The 19,963-nt window shown below is 40.4% G+C and overlaps 1 protein-coding gene across 7 annotated transcripts in view; it reads left to right on the forward strand.

The window, feature by feature from the left end:
• The window catches only part of TANC2 (tetratricopeptide repeat, ankyrin repeat and coiled-coil containing 2), a 381,836-nt gene that overhangs the window by 293,212 nt on the left and 68,661 nt on the right, over positions 1 to 19,963 (forward strand). The gene's annotated exons all lie outside the window — the stretch shown is intronic.

The raw sequence follows: 19,963 nt of genomic DNA on the forward strand, positions 1-19,963 counted from the left end.
GAAACACTGCCTGGTCCTGAGCCATCCTTAAAATCGTTGTTATGCTTGAGCTCATTGTTGCAGCCACCGTGTCAGTCTACCTCCTTGAGGGTCTTCCTCTTTTCCCCGACCCTGTACTCTGCCAAGCATGATGTCCTCCTCCAGGGACTGATCCCTCCTGACAACATGTCCAAACTGTGTAAGACGCAGTCTCGCCATCCTTGTCTCTAAGGAGCATTCCGGTTGTACTTCTTCTAAGACAGATTTGTTCGCTCTTTTGGCAGTCCACGGTATATTCAGTATTCTTTGCCAATACCACAATTCAAAGGTGTCAACTCTTCTTCGGTCTTTCTTATTCATTGTCCAGCTTTCACATGCATATGATGCGATTGAAAATACCATGGCCTTGGGTCAGGCGCACCTTAGTCCTCACGGTGACATCTTTGCTCTTCAACACTTTAAAGAGGTCCTTTGCAGCAGATATACCCAATGTAATGCGTCTTTTGATTTCTTGACTGCTGCTTCCATGGCTATTGATTGTGGATCCAAGTAAAATGAAATCCTTGACAACTTCAGTCTTTTCTCCGTTTGTCATGATGTTGCTCATTGGTCCAGTTGTGAGGATTTTTGTTTCCTTTATATTGAGGTGCAATCCATACTGAAGGCTGTGGCCTTTGATCTTCATTAGTAAGTGCTTCAAGTCCTCTTCACTTTCAGCAAGCAAGGTGGTGTCATCTGCATAAGGCAGGTTGTTGATGAGTCTTTCTTCAATCCTGATGCCCCGTTCTTCTTCATAATAGTCCAGCTTCTCGTATTATTTGCTCAGCATGCAGATTGAATAGGTATGGTGAAAGAATACAACCCTGACGCACATCTTTCCTGACTTTAAACCAATCAGTATCCCCTTGTTCTGCCCGAGCAACTGCCTCTTGATCTATGTAAAGGTTCCTCATGAGCACAATTAAGTGTTCTGGAATTCCCACTCTGCAATGCTATCCATAATTTGTTATGATCCACACAGTTGAATGCCTTTGCATAGTCAATAAAATACAGGTAAACATCCTTCTGGTATTCTCTGCTTTCAGCCAGGATCCATCTGACATCAGCAATGATATCCCTGGTTCCATGCCTTCTTCTGAAACCAGCCTGAATTTCTGGCAGTTACCTGTCAATATACTGCTGCAGCCGTTTTTGAATGATCTTCAGCAAAATTTTGCTTGTGTGTGATATTGATGATATTGTTCTATAATTTCCACATTCGGTTGGATCACCTTTCTTTGGAATAGGCATAAATATGGATCTCTTCCAGTCGGTTGGCCAGGAAGCTGTCTTCCATATTTCTTGGCATAGACAAGTGAGCACCTCCAGCGCTGCATCTGTTTGTTGAAACATCTCAATTGATATTCCGTCAATTCCTGGAGCCTTGTTTTTCACCAATGCCTTCAGAACAGCTTGGACTTCTTCCTTCAGTACCATCGGTTCCTGTTCATATGCCACCTCTTGATGGTTGAACATCGACTAATACTTTTTGGTATAATGTGTATTCCTTCCATCTTCTTTTGATGCTTCCTGTGCCATTTAATATTTTCCCCATAGAATCCTTCACTATAGCAACTCAGGGCTTGAATTTTTTCTTCAGTTCTTTCAGCTTGAGAAATGCCGAGCATATTCTTCCCTGTTGGTTTTCCATCTCCAGCTCTTTGCACGTGTCATTATAATACTTTACTTTGTCTTCTTGAGATGCCGTTTTAAACCTTCTGTTCAGTTCTTTTACTTCATCAATTCTTCCCTTTGCTTTAGCTGCCTGACGTTCGAGAGCAAGTTTCAGAGTCTCCTGTGACATCCATCTTGGTCTTTTCTTTCTTCCCTGTCTTTTCAATGACCTCTTGCTTTTCTCATGTATGATGTCCTTGATATCATTCTACAATTCATCTGGTCTTCGGTCACTAGCGTTCAATGTGTCAAATCTATCCTTCAGATGGTCTCTAAATTCAGGTTGGATGTACTCAAGGTCATATTTTGGCTCTCGTGGACTTGCTCTGATTTTCTTCAGTTTCAGCTTAAACTTGCATAGGAGCAATTGATGGTCTGTTCTACAGTCAGCCCCTGGCCTTGTTCTGACTGATGATAGTGAGCTTTTCCATTGTCTCTTTCCACACATGTAGTCAGTTTGATTTCTTTGTGTTCCATCTGGCGAGATCCATGTGTATAGTCGCCGTTTATGTTGGTGAAAGTAGGTATTTGCAATGAAGAAGTCGTTGGTCTTAACAAAATTCTATCATTCGATCTCTGGCATTGTTTCTATCACCAAGGCCATATTTTCTAACTACTGATCCTTCTTCTTTGTTTCCAACTTTTGCATTCCAATCACCAGTAATTATCAATGCATCTTGATTGCATGTTCGATCAATTTCAGACTGCAGCAGCTGATAAAAATCTTCTGTTTCTTCATCTTTGGCCCTAGTGGTTGGTGCATAAATTTGAATAATAGTCATATTAACTGGTCTTCCTTGTAGGCATATGGATATTATTCTATCATTGACAGCGTTGTACTTCAGGATAGATCTTGAAACAATGAATGCAGCACCATTCCTCTTCAAGTTGTCATTCCCAGCAGAGTAGACTATATGATTGTCCGATTCAAAATGGCCAATACCAGTCCATTTCAGCTCCCTAATGCCTAGAATATCGATGTTTATGCGTTCCATTTCATTTTTGGCGATTTCCAATTTTCCTAGATTCATACTTCATACATTCCAGGTTCCAATTATTAATGGATGTTTACAGCTGTGTCTTCTCATTTTGAGTCGTGCCACATCAGCGAATGAAGGTCCCGAAAGCTTTACTCCATCCACGTCGTTAAGGTCAACTCTACTTTGAGGAGGCAGCTCTTCCCCAGTCAGCTTTTGAGTGCCTTCCAACCTGGGGGGCTCATCTTCCAGCACTATATCAGACAATGTTTTGCTGCTATTCATAAGGTTTTCACTGGCTAATGCTTTTCAGAAGTAGACTGCTGGGTCCTTCTTCCTAGTCTGTCTTAGTCTGGAAGCTCAGCTGAAACCGATCTTCCATGGGTGACCCTGCTGGTAGCTGAATACTGGTAGCATAGCTTCCAGCATCACAGCAACATGCAAGCCCCCACAGTACGAAAAACTGACAGACACGTGGGGGATGTATACATATATATATATATATGTTTTATACATATACATATATGTGTGTGTGTGTGTGTCTGAGTGTGTGTAAGGTTTTGATATGGAGATCAGAACAAAGTTCAGCTGCCTTATTCACTGTTTGAATAAAACACAGAAGGCTTCTGGTGAACTTTATTTAATGAGTACTAAATTTTTTTTTTTTTAAACTGATACAACCTAATTAACTTGTGATTTGGAAGCCTGATTTGGTTTGACCTGATTTCTTCAAGATCAAACTCAGAATTTTATGGCCAGTGGGGAACGGGAAAGGCTACACAAATCCTGCCTATATGGGAATAGTTGAATACTTAGTTGACTCTTTGTGACCAGAGTCGATTGCTATTAACAAATGATTTGTTGAGGTCTTTCCAATTTTTTTTGATTGTGTTATCAGTGAATTATACATTGGAAACCTGATGCTCCAAAATTTCTAAAGCAGAATATCAAAGAAGAGGCAGTTTGTCTAAGGAAAGGAAGGGACCATCCCTTCTATAAATGAAAATTAACTCTGTGCTAGGGACCTATACACTTTGCCTTCTTGTAGAATTCATGGCTCTGAGATGACCACAAAATGGTGAGTTACAGGATTGTGGTGATTTTGTTTGTTTTATTAAATCCAAGCATGAGCCTCCAAGCAGGATGACATTTAAGGACAAACTTGAGGTCACTGCTCCTGACAGCCGTTGTAGGCTCCCACAACAAACTCTTAAATTGGGGCATTGGTTCTGCTGTCTGAAAGCATTAGGAAAGAATTCAAAGCAGTGAAGCACAGGAAGGAAGAAAGGGGCTCCTGGAACTAAGTCAGCCCTTAGAAGGTTTGGAAGAGTTAAAGTGGAGGGAAATGTACTGAACATATTTTACTAGCACTTGACCACTTATAGATAATCGTGTTGTTGTGTTGTTGATTGCCATCAAGTCAGTGCCAACTCATGGCAAACCCATGTGTGCAGAGTAGAATTGCTCCTTAGGGTTTTCAGGGCACTGACCTTTCAGAAGCAGATCGCCAGGCCTGTCTTCTGAGGAGCCCTCTGGGTGGGTTCCAGCCGCCAGCCTTTCAGCTAGTAGTCGAGTGTTTAACCATTTGCACCACCCAGGGACTCTTAACCTTCCTAGAAATATTACCTCCCTAATCTCTGTTCAGAGCCCTAGTGGCACAGTGGTTAAGCATTCAGCTGCTAACCAAAAGGTCTGCAGCTGGAATCTACCAGCCGCTCCTTGGAAACTCTATGAGGCAGTTCTACTCTGTCCTATAGGGTTGCTAGGAGTCTCAATCAACTAGATGGAAATGGATTTGGGTTTTTTTTGGAATCTCTCTTCAGAGACCTGGTGGTGCAGTAGTTAAGAGCTCAACTGCTAGCCCAAAGGTCTGCCGTCAAATCTACCAGCTGCTCCTTGGAAACCCTACAGGGCAGTTCTCCTCTGTCCTATAGGGTCACTCTGAGTCGGAATCGACTCAATGGCAATGGGTTTGGGTTTTTTTTTTTTTTTTAATCTCTGTTCAGGAGCCCTGGTGGCACAGTGATTAAAGTACTTGGCTGCTAACCAGGAAGTCGGTGGTTCAAACCCACTAGCTGCTTCATGGAAGAAAGATTTGGCAGTCTGCTTTCATAAAGATGACAGCCTTAGAAACCCTATGGGGCAGTTCTGCTCTGTCCTATAGGGTCACTATGAGTTGGAATTGTCTCACCTGCGGCAGATTTGGTTTTTGGTTAATCTCAATTCGGAATCATCTGGATGACAAATAACAACAGAAACAGTCTTTGCTTAGCATCTAGATCTGCTTCACTTCTAATTCTTTTCTGTAACTAAGGAGAAGTCAACCCTCTGACATCATGATTTGAATGTATGACTTCCAGGGAGAGAGTTCATTGATATGTAACATTAATGGCTATTTGTCTTATTTGCCAATGAATATTTTTTTCTTATTTGATCCAGTTTCTAATCCTCTGTTGCCATTAAAAATCATTTGAAACTTAAATTTTAAGTATTAGCCTAGTAACCCAAGTCATGGTTTTGTTGTATGATACAAGGGTGAAATTACATGAAGTCTAATGTGGATTTTAGAACTTGTACATGAATGTCCTCCAACTTTACAAATTTGTTTTCTCTCAGCATAAATCACAGAACCCACACCTGTTAGTCAAATAGACAAATTGTTCCCATCGTTAAAGCTCTCATACCATCAGAAGATGAGCAGAAATTTTTTTTTTCCTTTTCCAAATCAAAAATGAAGTTTGGAAAAGTATGGTAATTATCATTCTTCCCCTACTTATTCTTACTGACATAAAAAAATTTGCTAGGTCAATAAATACACAGAGTAATAGTTCTGTTTATAAGGAGCCTTGGTGGTGCAATGGTTAAGCACTCAGCTGTTAACTGAAAAGCTGGCATTTCGAACCCACCAGGCACTCCAAGGGAGAAAGATGTGGCAGTCCGCTTCTGTAAAGATTACAGCCTTGGAAACCCGGTGGGGCAGTTTGTACTGTAGCGTCACTCTGAGTCAGAATCGACTCGACGGCAGCAGGTTTTGCTTTTAGTTCTGCTTCAGATAAGGTGGGGAGAAGGCATCATTTCATGACTTGGCATGCATGCAGAAGAATCATACAAACACAGAAAGGGCTTATCCTTTCCTATATTGCTTGTTTTTGCTACAGTAAGCTAATATTCCTTCATAAGTATAAATATATACGTAACTTTTTTTTAAGGTGAAGGTTGCTCAGAATATACTGGTTAAAACAACTTCACCTAAAAATCTAAAATGGGGAGGAAGTGAGGCAGATGATTAAGGGAATTTTTTTTATGAAAGTGACATAAGAAGTAGAGGCTGTATTGTCCAGTTAATGAAGAGCTGAAGCAACACTGACTGAATTAAAAGATGAGAATCCCACAGACTTTCCTAGATTGTCAAACCGAGATTAATGACACAGCAACCAGAAGGAGGTATCACCAATTTAGTGGAATGTGACAGCATATTTTCTTTTTTTGTGAGTAGAGCAACTCACTAAGCCATCTCTAGAGACTTTTTTTTTAAAGCAGATAGATCTCCACGTTTTGTAAAATCAACACGAATAGCCTTCTAGCCTCTCAACCGTAAGGACCCATGGCTGTGAGAGTTATCGTCACTGTATCCATCAGCATATCCAATTGGGTCTGCTGCCCAAGTTTTTCTTGTAAAAATCCACTATTTCCATCTCTACTAACCGCACCCTAGGCTCTCATATGGACTGTTATTTAAATTTTAAGAAATTGTCGTAGAGTCGATTCCAAGTCAGGGCAAGCCCACATGTGTCAAAATAGAACTGTGCTCCACAGGGTTTTCAATGGCTGGTTTTTCAGAAGTAGATCACCAACCCTTTCCTCTGAGTCACCTCTGGGTAGACTCCAACCTCCAACCTTTTGGGTAGCAGCCAAGCATGTTGTTCATTTGCACCAACCAGAGACTCTGAACTACCACAATAGTCCCCTAATTGGTCTTTCCACTTGCACAGTCTTATCCTCCTCCAGTACATTCTCCGCCAGCAGCCAGGGTGATCTTTAAAAAAAAAAAAAAAAATCAGACAATGTGGCCACCTGCAACACTGGGCTCAAACATGGCAACGGTTGTGAGGATGACACAGGATTGGGTGATGGTTGGTTCTGTTATACACTGTGAGTTGGAGCTGACTTGATGGCACCTAACAACAGCACCTTCCTTAAAAATCCTTCAATGGCTTCTTTTTGCAATTAGAATAAAATCAAAACCATATTCTTCAAAGCCTTGTATTTATAGAGATCACTTCTGCTGCCTCCCTTAATGGAGGTCATTCATTTTTCCCATTACCCTGATCATATTGACCGTCTGCAAGTCCATCCCTAGAACTTCCTAAGCTCTTTTCCATCTCTGAGCCTTTGCACTTAACAGTTCCCTCCATCTGGAGCTCATTTTCCCTGGCTCATCATGTGGCAAGATCTCTCTTTTATCCTTTAGATTTCAGTTTAAATGCCGCCTCCTCAGAGAGGCTACTGCTTATCACCTTATCTGTGTAAGTTCTTCTTGGGCTTCCAACCAGTTAGTTCCAGTTCCAACCCCTGCTGCAAATTTGCATTTCCACTCCAGATACACTGAATTAGTATCTACTTTTTAACAAGATCCCACAGGTGATTCTTATGTATAATAAATATTGAGAACCACTGCTCTACAAGTGGTTCTCAGAATTGGTTCCTAACCAGCAGTATTAGCATCGCCTGGGAACTTGTTAGAAATGCAAATTCGTAGCAGGGGTTTGAACTAGACCTAACCGGTTCAAAGCCCTCGTCCCTCCTGGTTTTATCATAGCAACTTTCTTCTTTCCTTTCCAACACTTAACCACAGTCTGTCATTGAATTTATTGTATGTGAATGGGAAACCCTGGTGGTGTAGTGGTTAAGTGCTACGGCTGCAGCCAAAGGGTCGGCAGTTCAAATCCGCCAGGCGCTCCTTGGAGACTCTGTGGGGCGGTTCTACTCTGTCCTATAGGGTTGCTATGAGTCGGTATCGACTCAATGGCACTGGGTTTGGTTTTGGTTTTTTGTATGTGAATACTTGCTTATTCCCCTCAGGAATGTGAATGAGTTCAGTACGGACAGTAACCTTTTCTGTCTTGCTCACCTTTGTCTTCATAATGATTAGTAGATTGCCTGGCACACAATAAGCACTTAGTAATGATGAATTAATAAGTGAACAAAGGGATGATAAATTTAAGCTTGTAACTGAAATTAGTCGAGAAACTCTTTACACAGCTTAACAGCATCTTTTGTTCATTTTGTTATCTCCTACCATGCCTCAGAAGACATGCATTTCAGCAAGCATTCAGTGAACATTTATTAAGTAATAATATTCAAGGCTGTGCTAATTACAATAGGGGATACAAATATAAGTAAGATAGATCTGTCTACCAGGACTTACAGGTAGTAGTTTTAACAGAAATTTATAACTAGCTGTAATTCAAAGTAGAATGTTGTACTAGAGATAACACAAAGAGCTGAGGGACACAAGGAGCAAGAGAGAGGTGATAAATCTTCCTATGCCTACTGTTGGTGTTTCAAGCTGTGACAATTCAGTGGAGTCCTTGCTGAGAGCCTAAAGAGTTCATTGTTGGGACAGAGGGAGGTGTCCATTTTCCAAAGGCCAATGATGCATTAAAAGAATAGAAGGACAGTAGGAAGCTGTGAGACAAAGCAGCAAATTTCTATCCATATTCTACATTTACAAAGAAATAATGCTGTCTCACCCATTTCTACAAAGGTATGACTTGGACATGTACTGCTTATAGTCTACTACTTATAGCCTGCTTCCATCAGGTTCTTTCATTTCCACACTGAATATGAAACAGTAGGACAGGGTCACTAGAAATGTATTTTGTACTCAGCTTCCAGGAGAAAGCCATGACAAGCACATCCCAAAGCTGTTACTGGGTCATAAGCTAAAGATAGAGGAAAGAATTTTTGCAAAGACATGTGGCTGTCATTTGCTGAGAATTGATAGCAACAAGCAGATTATAAAGTAGCAACTACCAAAGCTTAACTGTAGGCCAGAATTTTTAAGATGCGAGTCTGTTCTTAACATTTGAGTAATACTTACTCAAACAGTGGCAACAGAGGCACCTGCCAATTCAAGTCCAAGTGGAGTAGCAATTGGAAAGTGGATCTGGGAGTTCTTTGTGTTCTCTTCCTCATACCCATCTGCTTCTCATGTATTCATTCATGAAACATTTATTGAGCTTCTACTGTATACCAAGGATTGTGCTAGGCACTAGAGGAACATAGGACACCCCCTGACACTAAAACCATTATCCTTCAAGGGAAGTCAGATATACAAGCAACCAACAATAATACCATGGAAACCTAGACAAAAAGGAAATACTTTGCAGAAGAGGTGACATTCAAGTTCAGCCATAAAGGATGATTTGGATTCCATTAAATGCCATAGGAATGGGAGAGCACTTGTAGACAGAGAAGAAAAGGTAATCACAGTAGCAAAAGCAAGGAAGAATGTGAAGATACGAATGTGCCTTTGGGGAACAGGGAGCAACTATGATTACAGGGTAACATGCATAGTCAGAAAAAGAGAATGACAGACGGTGTTAGTAGGGGAAAAAAAAGAAAAACATTGAGTGCCATGTTTGAGACTTTACCATTTATTCCGTAACTACTAGGAAGCCTCTATATCTTTGTGAGCAGGAGGAGACAATGACTGGATAATTCTGATGATGTGAAAGACAACTCTGGGAAGTAGTGTATGAAAGATGGGTTGAAGAAAAGGAGATACTGCAGGTTGGAATAGTAGTTATGAGGTATATAGCAATAGTCCAGTTGAGAAATAATACTAACACCTAAAATGTGAGAATAGTGAAAAAGGGTAGATGTGGGAGAGTCATTTTAGAGATATCCAAAAGCCCATGGTCTTTTTTTTGTGTGTGTGTAGAAGGTAAGGGTGAACGGATTAAGAATTACTCAGAGTTTATTTTGAATGATGGAGGCTAGTGATACTACTAACCAAAATGTTATTAGGTGCCATTAAGTCGGTTCCGACTCATAGCGACCCTTTGTATAACAGAACAAAACACTGCCCGGTCCTGCGCCATCCTTATGATCATTCCTGTATTTGAGACCACTGTTGCAGCTACTGTGTCAGTCCATCTCGTTGAGGGTCGTCTTCTTTTTCAGTGACCTTCTGCTTACCAAGCATGCTGTCCTTCTCCAGGGACTGGCCCCTCCTAAGTACATGAGGTGAAATCTTGCCATTGTTGCTTCTAAGCAGCATTCTGGCTATACCTCCTCCAAGACAGATTTGTTTGTTCTTCTGGCAGTGCATGGCATGTTCAATGTTCTTTACCAGCACTGTAATTCGAATGCACCAGTTTTTCTTCAGTATTCCTTATGCATTGTCCAGCTTTCACATGCATGTTGAAAATACCATGACTTGGGTCAGGCACACCTTAATCCTCAAGGTGACATCTTTGCTTTTTAACACTTTTTTAGAGCAGATTTGCCCAATGCAGTACGTTGTTTGATTTCTTGACTGCTGCTTCCATGGGTGTTGACAGTGGATCCAAGTAAAATGAAATCCATGACAACTTCAGTATTTTCTCCATTTATCATAATGTTGTTCATTGGTCCAGTTGTGAGAATTTTTATTTCCTGTACGTTGAAGTGTAATCCATACGGAAGGCTGTAGTCTTTGATCTGCATCAGTAAGTGCTTTAAGTCCTCTTCGCTCTTACTAAACAAGCTGTGTCATCTGCATATCACAGGTTGTTAATGAGTCTTCCTCTCCAGTCCTGATGCCACATTCTTCATATAGTCCAGCTTCTCGGGTTATATGATTCTCATTAATATCAGATACCAGTAAAATTTGCTGAAGATAATTCAAAAACTATTGCAGGAGTACATAGACAGGGAACTGCAAGAAATTCAAACCAGATTCAAAAGAGGACATGGAATGAAGGATATCATTGCTGATGTCAGATGGATCTTGGCTAAAAGCAGAGAATACCAGAAAGATGTTTACCTGTGTTTTATTGACTACACAGAGGCATTCAGCTATGTGGATCATAGCAAACTATGACTAACATTTCAAAGAATGGGAATTCCAGAACACTTAATTGTGCTCATTTGGAACCTGTACATAGACCAAGTGCAGTTCTTCAAACAGAACAAGGGGATACTGTGGAGTAAAATCAGGAAGGGTGTGTGTCAGGGTTGTATCCTTTCACCATACTTATTCACTCTGTATGCTGAGCAAATAATCCAAGAAGCTGTACTAACTAACATAGTATATTCTAAATGTAGGAGGAGTTAGAACATGAGCAAAGGGAGGAGGAAAGACAGGCTTTTGGGGAGAAGATCAATTCTGTTTTAGACATGTTCATAGTGAATTGTCTCCATGGAAAGATGAACAGAATATATTTAGAAATGTGATGTTGAAAAACAGGAAGAAAAAGTAGTTCAAGGCATAAGCTTATAGATTTGGGAGTTATCAGCAAATAACTAACAGTAGAAACCATGGGACTAAATAATTAGATCACCCAAGTTAAGAGTATACAGCAGGAAATTTAGAAGCATGAAGACCGAATAGTTACATTTAAATGCTAGAAGAAAATGATGAGCGTCATGGATTGAATCGTGTCCCCCAAAAATATGTGTAGACTTGGTTAGGCCATGATTCTCAGTATTGTGTGGTTGTCCTCCATTTTGTGACTGTAATTTTATGTTAAAGAGGATTACGGTGGGATCGTAACACCAACCTTACCCAGGTCACATCCCTGATCCAGTGTAAAGGGAGTTTTTCCCTGGGGTGTGACCTGCACCACCTTTTATCTCTCAAGAGATAAAAAGGAAGGTGAAGCAAAAAGGGGGACCTCATAACCACCAAGAAAGCAGCTCCAGGAGCAGAGCGTGTCCTTTGGACCTGAGGTTCCTACGGCGCAGAGGTGCTCCCAGAGCAAGGGAAGACTGATAACGAGGACCTTCCTCCAGAGAGTACAGAGAGAAAGCGTTCCCCTGGAGCTGGCACCCTGAATTTGGACTTCTAGCCTACTAGACTAGGAGGAAATAAATTCTCTTTGTTAAAGCCATCTACTTATGGTATTTGTTAACAGCATCACTAGGTGACTAAGACATTGAGCTAAATAATAATTTTAAAGGGTAGTATTAGAGTTAGAAACAAGAGAAAGTAATGTCAGGGAAGTCAAAAGAGAAGGTAGTTTCAAGGAGGGAACGATCACCATTATCTTGTACTGCAAAAAGGTAAAGATTAGGGGGCCATTTGTGGCTTTTCCCGGAGTGCTCTGTGTATGATGGTTGGCAACAGAAGCCAGATTTTTATAAAGTAAAAATAAATGTGAAATGAAAAGTTGAAGACCACTAACATAGACTACACTTCTCAAAAATTCAGCAGTGAAGGAAAAGAAAGACTTGACCATGTTTATAGACATTGGTGAATGAGCAAATAAAGAGTAAGAGACTTAAGATACAAGACAGAGGAAATAGTCTACCAAAGGATGAAGAGATCTGGAAACCAGGCTACCAGAAGGGCAATTTAAAATCCCTTCTTATCCAGAGATATAAATTGGTACAGCTACCCACAAGAAACCTTTTTGAACTTTTAGGAACTCATGTATTTTTAGTTCCCACACTGGTTTCTGCTAGACTTAGGAGCTACAGAAAATACAAAGAGCCTGGCCAGGAGTCACCTTTGTCTGATTACAACTGGCAGGAAGCGAGGCAGAGGTAAAGGGGTTTATTGGCAAGAGCACTGACAGTTCCTTCATGTCCTAAACAATGATTACCTGATGGTATCATCTGAATTTCCCAGAGAAATTAACCTTATTGAAAATACCACTTTATCAGATCATCTTGCTCATTACTTTTTTGCAAGTCCCAAAACCTCTAGTAGCTCAAGGGAAACACCAATTTAAAGCAGCTTCCCTCTTTCACCTTTAGAGAGGGCTTTTTAGGCTGTTCCTAATTAGTGGTAGGTTATGGAAGGAAATCGGTGGATGATGCCACAGCTTGAATCCTTTCAATTAGCTGTCTTGTAAACTTTTAAAAAGTTATTTCATATTGGCTGAGGATGAGTGATGGTTTTTAAAAATAAAAACCAAACCAAAGCCATAGCCGTTGGGTCAATTCCAATTCATAGCAACCCTATGGACAGAGTAGAATTCCCCTATAACATTACAAGGAGCGGCTGGTGGATTCGAAGTGCTGCCCTTTGGTTAGCATTAGAGCTCTTAGCCACTGTGCCACCAGGACTCCTTTTTAATAATAGAGAGCCTTTTATGTTGGTATAGTGGGGATAGGCAATGACCTAGTACTGTCACAAAGAACAGGGATGTCTCCTCTATTCTCAGGGAATCTGCTTCAACAATCTTGTGGTAAGGTGTAATAATTTCAGCTTGTTTATAAATATCTAATTTATGAGAAAAATATGTTTTAGTTTCTACATATTTTCATTGACATTAGTATAAGCACTTCCTCGGTTCTTCGATTATTCATCCTTTCATACATCCCTCCACTATCAATTCCTCGAAAACTGATTTGTTTGTTTAACTTAAGGTAATACTAACTGCTGAAATAAACCACAAAACTTCAGTGATTTCCCATAATAAAAATTTATTTCTCACTCACATAAAGTCCAATCTCCTCATAGTCTTTCAGGGGCCCAGGCTAATGGAAGCTCTGCCATCTTTAATACACAGCTCCCAAGGGTCATATTTGATGACCTCAGCAGGCGATGGAGGAAGACAAAGTAAAGGAGCACAAGCTTTTATGGGCCAGATCTGAAATGCTGACTGTAATTTCTCTAACATTCCATTAGCCAGAACTGAGTCATCTGACTCCACTTGAATGTAGGAAATATAATCCCTGCAAGGTAGCTACTTTGCAACAACTCTAGACCGTGGAAAGGAACACAAATTTTTTGTAGGCAACTAGCCATCTCTGTGCTGTAATTCTAGTATTATTAGGTCTTTCGAAATAATTCCCCATATTCACTTCTATAATATCCATTCCATAGCAGCGCACATTATTTTGGTCCATGTGTATACATATATAGATAGATAGGTAAGGCAGGCTTTAGAGTATAAGTACTTGTCAGCTGACTGTAACTAAACCACTACCATATCTGAGCATCACAGAAAAGAATATCAAAACACTTAGGTATTGTTTCTCTGAAACACTAAAGTGTTGTATATCAAGTTAGTCATCACAAGTGCTAATGAAATCTTTATGACAACACATTAGTGTCTATAACTAGAATGATAGAGAAAATATGCATGCTACAAATATTTGAGTTCATTTATTAGCATGTTTCAGTACTATAAATGGAAACATTAAGACTAGCTATCCCCCTGGAGTGCTAAGTGAAAAATCTACTAGAAAAACAAACATAGTGCCATTGGATATTTTGTGTAAAACAAGAGTTATCAACTTCCAGACTGTTAAGTAGAGAGAGTGGTTCTTGCATCAGAAAAGGGTTTTTCTCTAAAAGACCCCGTAGATTTGAACTCTAAAGGTACAGGGTCATCATCCGAGGGTAGCTCCTTACTGCCTTGTAATCCATAGTTGTCCAAGGGTGAGTATCACTTGTCTCCAGTGATCATATAGAGGGGCTGCTGATGCCTGAAAATGAGAATGGAAGTGGGATCTACCCTCTATTCTGGATGTCACATTCTCTACCTTTCCTCAAAGCAGATATACCCAGGAGAAGTTAGAAGGGACAGTGCTGGGGGAAGAATCCTCAACTCTGGCCTGTGATTGCTTCTCTCCTAAAATATCTAAAATCAAATATACCTTGAATGTAAGAATTAATAACCTCCTAAAAACCTCTGGTCTGCTGAGAAATTTATATTCTTCTCATTAGCTTAACCTTTACGTTATTTCTTAGGGACCAGTTGTTGTTGTTGTTGTTAGGTGCCATCAAGTCAGTTCTGAATCATAGGGACCCTATGCACAACAGAATGAAACAATGCCCGGCCCTGCACCATCCCCGCAATTGTTGGTATGCTTGAGCCCATTGTTACAGCCACTGTGTCAGTCCAAAGTTTGTGAGATATAGCCTCTCCTTCCTTGCTTCTCAGGAACATTCTGGCTGCACTTCTTCCAAGACAGACTTGTTCATCCTTTTGGCAGTCCATGGGGTATTCAGTATTCTTTGCCAACACCACAATTCAAATGCATCAATTCTTCTTCGGTGTACCAAAGGGACCATTTAGCTCTGTTCTTATTCCCCCTCTCTGCCTGAAGTTACACTACCCAGTTTTTGTGTGTAGACTGGCAGTGAATGGCATCCATACCCCAATAATTTCTCCTTGATCCATGGATTTCCCTTTTTGTTGCAAAAGTAGTGGGGTAGGGTCTGGAGGGTTAAGGATCCAAGTTAGGGCTGGGATGTGTCATCTCACCCCATCCTGTTTGGGCATACAGTGATCTTCCTGTATGTTTAAAGTCATTTGTGGTTAGCATTAAGTCCTTTAGTGTAGTATTGTGAAGGAAATAAATATAAAATACATTTCACTTAGTATGTCTCAATTCTCACCACAGTCCTGTGTGATAACTCTTACTATCCCTGCCTTACACAGAGGTTAAATGCTTGTCCAAGGTTATAAAGCTTGGAAGTGGCAGAACTAGCATTTGAACATAGGCCTCTTTTACTTTATTTCAGAGATAAAGAGGGAGCACTGTGAATGTAGACAGGGAAATCTGCAAGGTAACTTTGAACCACAAGCTTATCTCATTATATAAGCTATGTGGAAATCATTCTTCTCCTCCCACCCCCCATGATCTTTGGAACTACATCTGAACCCACATTAAAGCTGATTTCAGTTACCATCATCTTTAATTATAGACAGAAAACATACTTCTGTTCAGTCATGCCTAAAATCATCTCACACAGACTAGGGCTCTCTCTACTTTATTTCTTTCCTACTGTCTCTCAAAATGCCAATCAAAAATGTCAGAATTAACAGTTGCTGGTTTTAATTATGTTAAGAATACAGAGTTTGTACTATACAAATTAATACATTGTTCTTTACATTGGTGGACTTTTTCACACGTGTGCTCAGAAATGAAAACTAAGTTGCTAATCTTGTCAGGGTGGTAGTGGAACTAAGTTTTAGTAGAACTAGCCTAGGTTCTCATCCCAGCTCTTTTACTTCCTAACCATGTGAGCTTGGATCTCTCCCTTAGCCTTTCTGAGTCTCAGTCAGTTTTCCACCCTAAGATTAAGGGTAGTATTTACTGCCATGCCTGTAGTACAGGGCTTTTGTGAAAATCTAAAGAAATATTAAAGTAGTTTGAAAACCATAAGGTAGTAGACAAACGTAAGGTATTATTACTTATTCATTCATTCTACAAATTGTATTTCTGTTGCCTAGGAGTACATACATTAAAAAATACGGCTTCTATCGTCAAGGTGGGTAGACTGACAGGCAAACAATTAGATTGTCCTGTGTTAGGTGTAGAGACGTGTACCCAGTACAGTAGAAACCTAAGGAAAAAAAATCCCAGAGTCTGTCTAGGGGGACCAGGAACACCTCAAAGAAGAGATGGTGTGAACTGAAACTTGAAGAATGAGCGATAGTTTACCTGATTAAGAGGGAAAGAGAATTCCAGACAGAGGGAAAGTATGTTTGAAACTCTACACAGTACTCTGTCGACATAGAAAGTACTAGGTAAGGAGCTAAAGGCAGACAAATAGGCTAGAATAAGTTATGGAGAGCCTTTGAATACCATGCTGAGGTATTTAGATTATGTCTCAGAGGAAATATAAAGCCATTGAAGAATTTTGAGCATAGTTTTGATCAGGCTTCTGCAGTGTAGGTTATTGGGATACTGAGATGCTGAAGGGGGGGGGGGAAAGAAGCTAAAAGAAAAAAGATCAAAGGCTAAAACAAAATCACTCTTATTTGTCAATTAAGAGGCCACTGGGGATCTTAAAGAATGGTGAGGATAAGAGTCTAAATGAATAAGGTTTAAGAGTGAGCAAATGGTAAGGGAAATAGAAACAAATATAGAAAAGTATAGTAGAACAATTCAGACTACAGGTTAGCCAGTGCACCATATTTTATCAGATCCTATAGGACTTTTTTATAGGACAAGGGGAAACCCTGGTGGCGTAGTGGTTAAGTGCTACAGCTGCTAACCAAGAGGTCGGCAGTTCAGATCCGCCAGGTGCTCCTTGGAAACTCTGTGGGGCAGTTCTACTCTGTCCTACAGGGTTGCTATGAGTCGGAATTGACTCGACGGCAGTGGGTTTGGTTTTTTGGATAGGACAGGATAGAACTGCCCCATAGAGTTACCAAGGAGTGCCTGGTGGATTCAAACTGCCAACCTTTTGGCTAGCAGCTGTAGCACTTAACCACTACACCGCCAGGGTTTCCTTTATCAAATCAGTAGGGTACAAATGGAAATGCCAGCGTATAATGGAAATTACTATTACCCTTGTCCTAAACAGAGTAAGCTTTCAGAGTCCACTGAACTGATTGGAACCATTCTTTATGAATAATGCAATATGCTTTTATGCAAGAAGAAAAATGAATTACACTTGTCACCTTTATCTTGTCCTAGACTTGTATTGCTTGCTGTTTCTCTTGCATGCCTGATCAGCAACAACAAAAGCAATCACTATCATCTATAGCTAGCTGAAATGTGTAGTAGAGAAATGCAAATATCTTACCAAGATTTCTTGGTTATGGTAGTAAAATTAAAATACTAGGGCAAAGGCAATTGTGTATCTAACTGAAAATTCATTTCCTTGTCAGACATGAGCTTTTGACTTCAATCCTAGTAGGCATGGACTCTCATTAATGTCTGAAAGCATGGGTAGTGGATCAGAGGCCTGTCTTCAGGCATTCCAGTTGCTACTGTACAGCCATGAATGAGTCACTAGAAGTAATAATTCTTACACCAGAGAGGCTGCAATAATTTCAGTGTTAATAACTTGATCGGATTTGGGGGCCTTCAGAATAGGGCACTTTATAAATGCTTCTCATTACCTTGTAACTTTCCTGTGTTTTGTTAAAATATCTTACCAACTAAATTGAGCTTTCAAGAGATAAATAAAAGTTTAGTGGCAGTTTTCAGATTTTGTGAGCATTAACCAACCCTGAACTCAGACCTTTACGTGATACTGATGATTCTGTTCAGGCTACTCTTGTCCGAAACATTTCTTCCAATTAAACAAGTTCCTTTCCGTTATGGTTTATCTTATCCATTTAAACAAGGTGACCTAGTATCCACTAAAGTTCAGAAATGCTATGAAGCCAAAGAATATAAAATGATAGAATTTATTTTTTAAATCTTATTGGAATGAAATCTCTCTGAGATGACGCTTATGTAGGATGGAAGCTATCCTGTATCCTCTTCTCCGGGGTTCTTCACTGAAGCTTAAAAACAAAAATCGAAGAAGAAATAAAGAACGTGTTTGTTTTTCAGACTTCACTGTGAGGTCTCTTCAAATGTTGAACCTCTCAGGGTAACCAGATTTAACTTGAGAGAAAATTGTCCAGTACTGGGCCTCCTTTCAAGGAAGCGTCAGCAACAAACATTCACTTGCTACTTTTTCCTTCTGTTTGATTAACTCATTAGTCTTCAAACTGAAATGATGGTTTTGCTTCCTTCTTCTGTGACACTTCAAGTGAAAGAAGTAAAAGAGTCGTGTTACCAGTGGCATAAAGAACTCTGCTGACCACTCACCTAGTGGGTAATAGACAGTTCTAAGCGTCCACATTCATATAGGCCATAGGAAATGTAGTAGGAAGATAGATCTCAAAGGTGATCCAGTGTCCTTTCTTTTCTTCCTTCCTGTCTTTTCTCGCTTCCAAAAAATTTTTTTCAGCATTTTTATATGCAATACACTGTTTTAGGCACTATAGGAACTATAAGTAATTCAGGATTTCTGTCATAAATGGAAATGCACAGACACCCCTGTATATATAAAACCCATACACACACACACACACACACACATCACACAAGATTGAAGTTGTCAAGGATTTCATTTTACTTGGATCTACAATCAACAGCCATGGAAGCAGCAGTCAAGAAATCAAAAGACGCGTTGCACTGGGCATATCTGCTCCAAAGGACATCTTTAAAGTGTTGAAGAGCAAAGATGTCATCTTGAAGACTAAGGTGCGCCTGACCCAAGCCATGGTATTTTCAGTCGCATCATATGCATGTGAAATCTGGACAGTGAATAAGGAAGACGGAAGAATTGATGCCTTTGAATTGTGGTGTTGGCAAAGAATATTGAATATACCATGGACTGCCGAAAGAGCGAACAAATCTGTCTTAGAAGAAGTACAACCAGAATGCTCCTTAGAAGCAAGGATGGCGAGGCTATATCTTACATACTTTGGGCATGTTGTCAGGAGGGATCAGTCCCTGGAAAAGGACATCATGCTTGGCAGAGTACAGGGTCAGGGGAAAAGAGGAAGACCCTCAAGGAGGTGGATTGACACAGTGGCTGCAACAATGAGCTCAGGCATAACAATTTTAAGGATGGCTCAGGACCAGGCAGTGTTTCATTCTGTTGTGCATAGGGTCGCTATGAATCAGAACCGACTCGACAGCACCTAACAACAACAACATCACACACACATATATACATACATATACACACATACCTACATTCACAATTAAAGAAGTTGATCATTAGGATGCTTTGAGCTAGAAGAAACAGGAAACTCCAACTCAAATGGATTAAACAATAAAGACACATACTACATATAACAAGAAGTCCCAAGTTAGGGCAGCTTTGGATACTCTACAGTCAGGGCTCAGGCTCTACTTTTCTGCTGTTCTCTTGGTTTAGCCCACCTGTTGGCTTTGTCCCCAGGCCAGCTGACCAAGTGATTCCAAGAGGGCTGCAGTAATTCTGGGCATCATAGTCAGATAAGACAACATCTAGAGGCAGAAAAAGGACTTTCTCTTTCATGAACAGATTGGGAATCTGTTAGCAGGGAGATAAAGGGGAACGGCTGTCATCAGCAAACAGTCTAGTGGAGGAGACAGCATGTGATAGTGTGGTAAATGGTCACCTAGGGTATATGTAGTCTATGAGAGTGGCATCAAGGAGAAAGTACTTATCTCTCCTAGGGTGGGGGCAAAAAGGTAGAGGCCTGGTAGATACTGTTCACAGAAGATTTCACTTGGGGAAGAGATGGTTAATCCAGTTTGGGACATGTTGAATGTGAGGTATTGTGGGACCTCTAGGTGGAGAAATCCAGTAGACAGTTGGGTATAATCATCTGAGGCTGAGAAGAGAA

This window comes from Elephas maximus, chromosome 19, assembly GCF_024166365.1.
Source record: "Elephas maximus indicus isolate mEleMax1 chromosome 19, mEleMax1 primary haplotype, whole genome shotgun sequence".
Taxonomy (NCBI): domain Eukaryota; kingdom Metazoa; phylum Chordata; class Mammalia; order Proboscidea; family Elephantidae; genus Elephas; species Elephas maximus.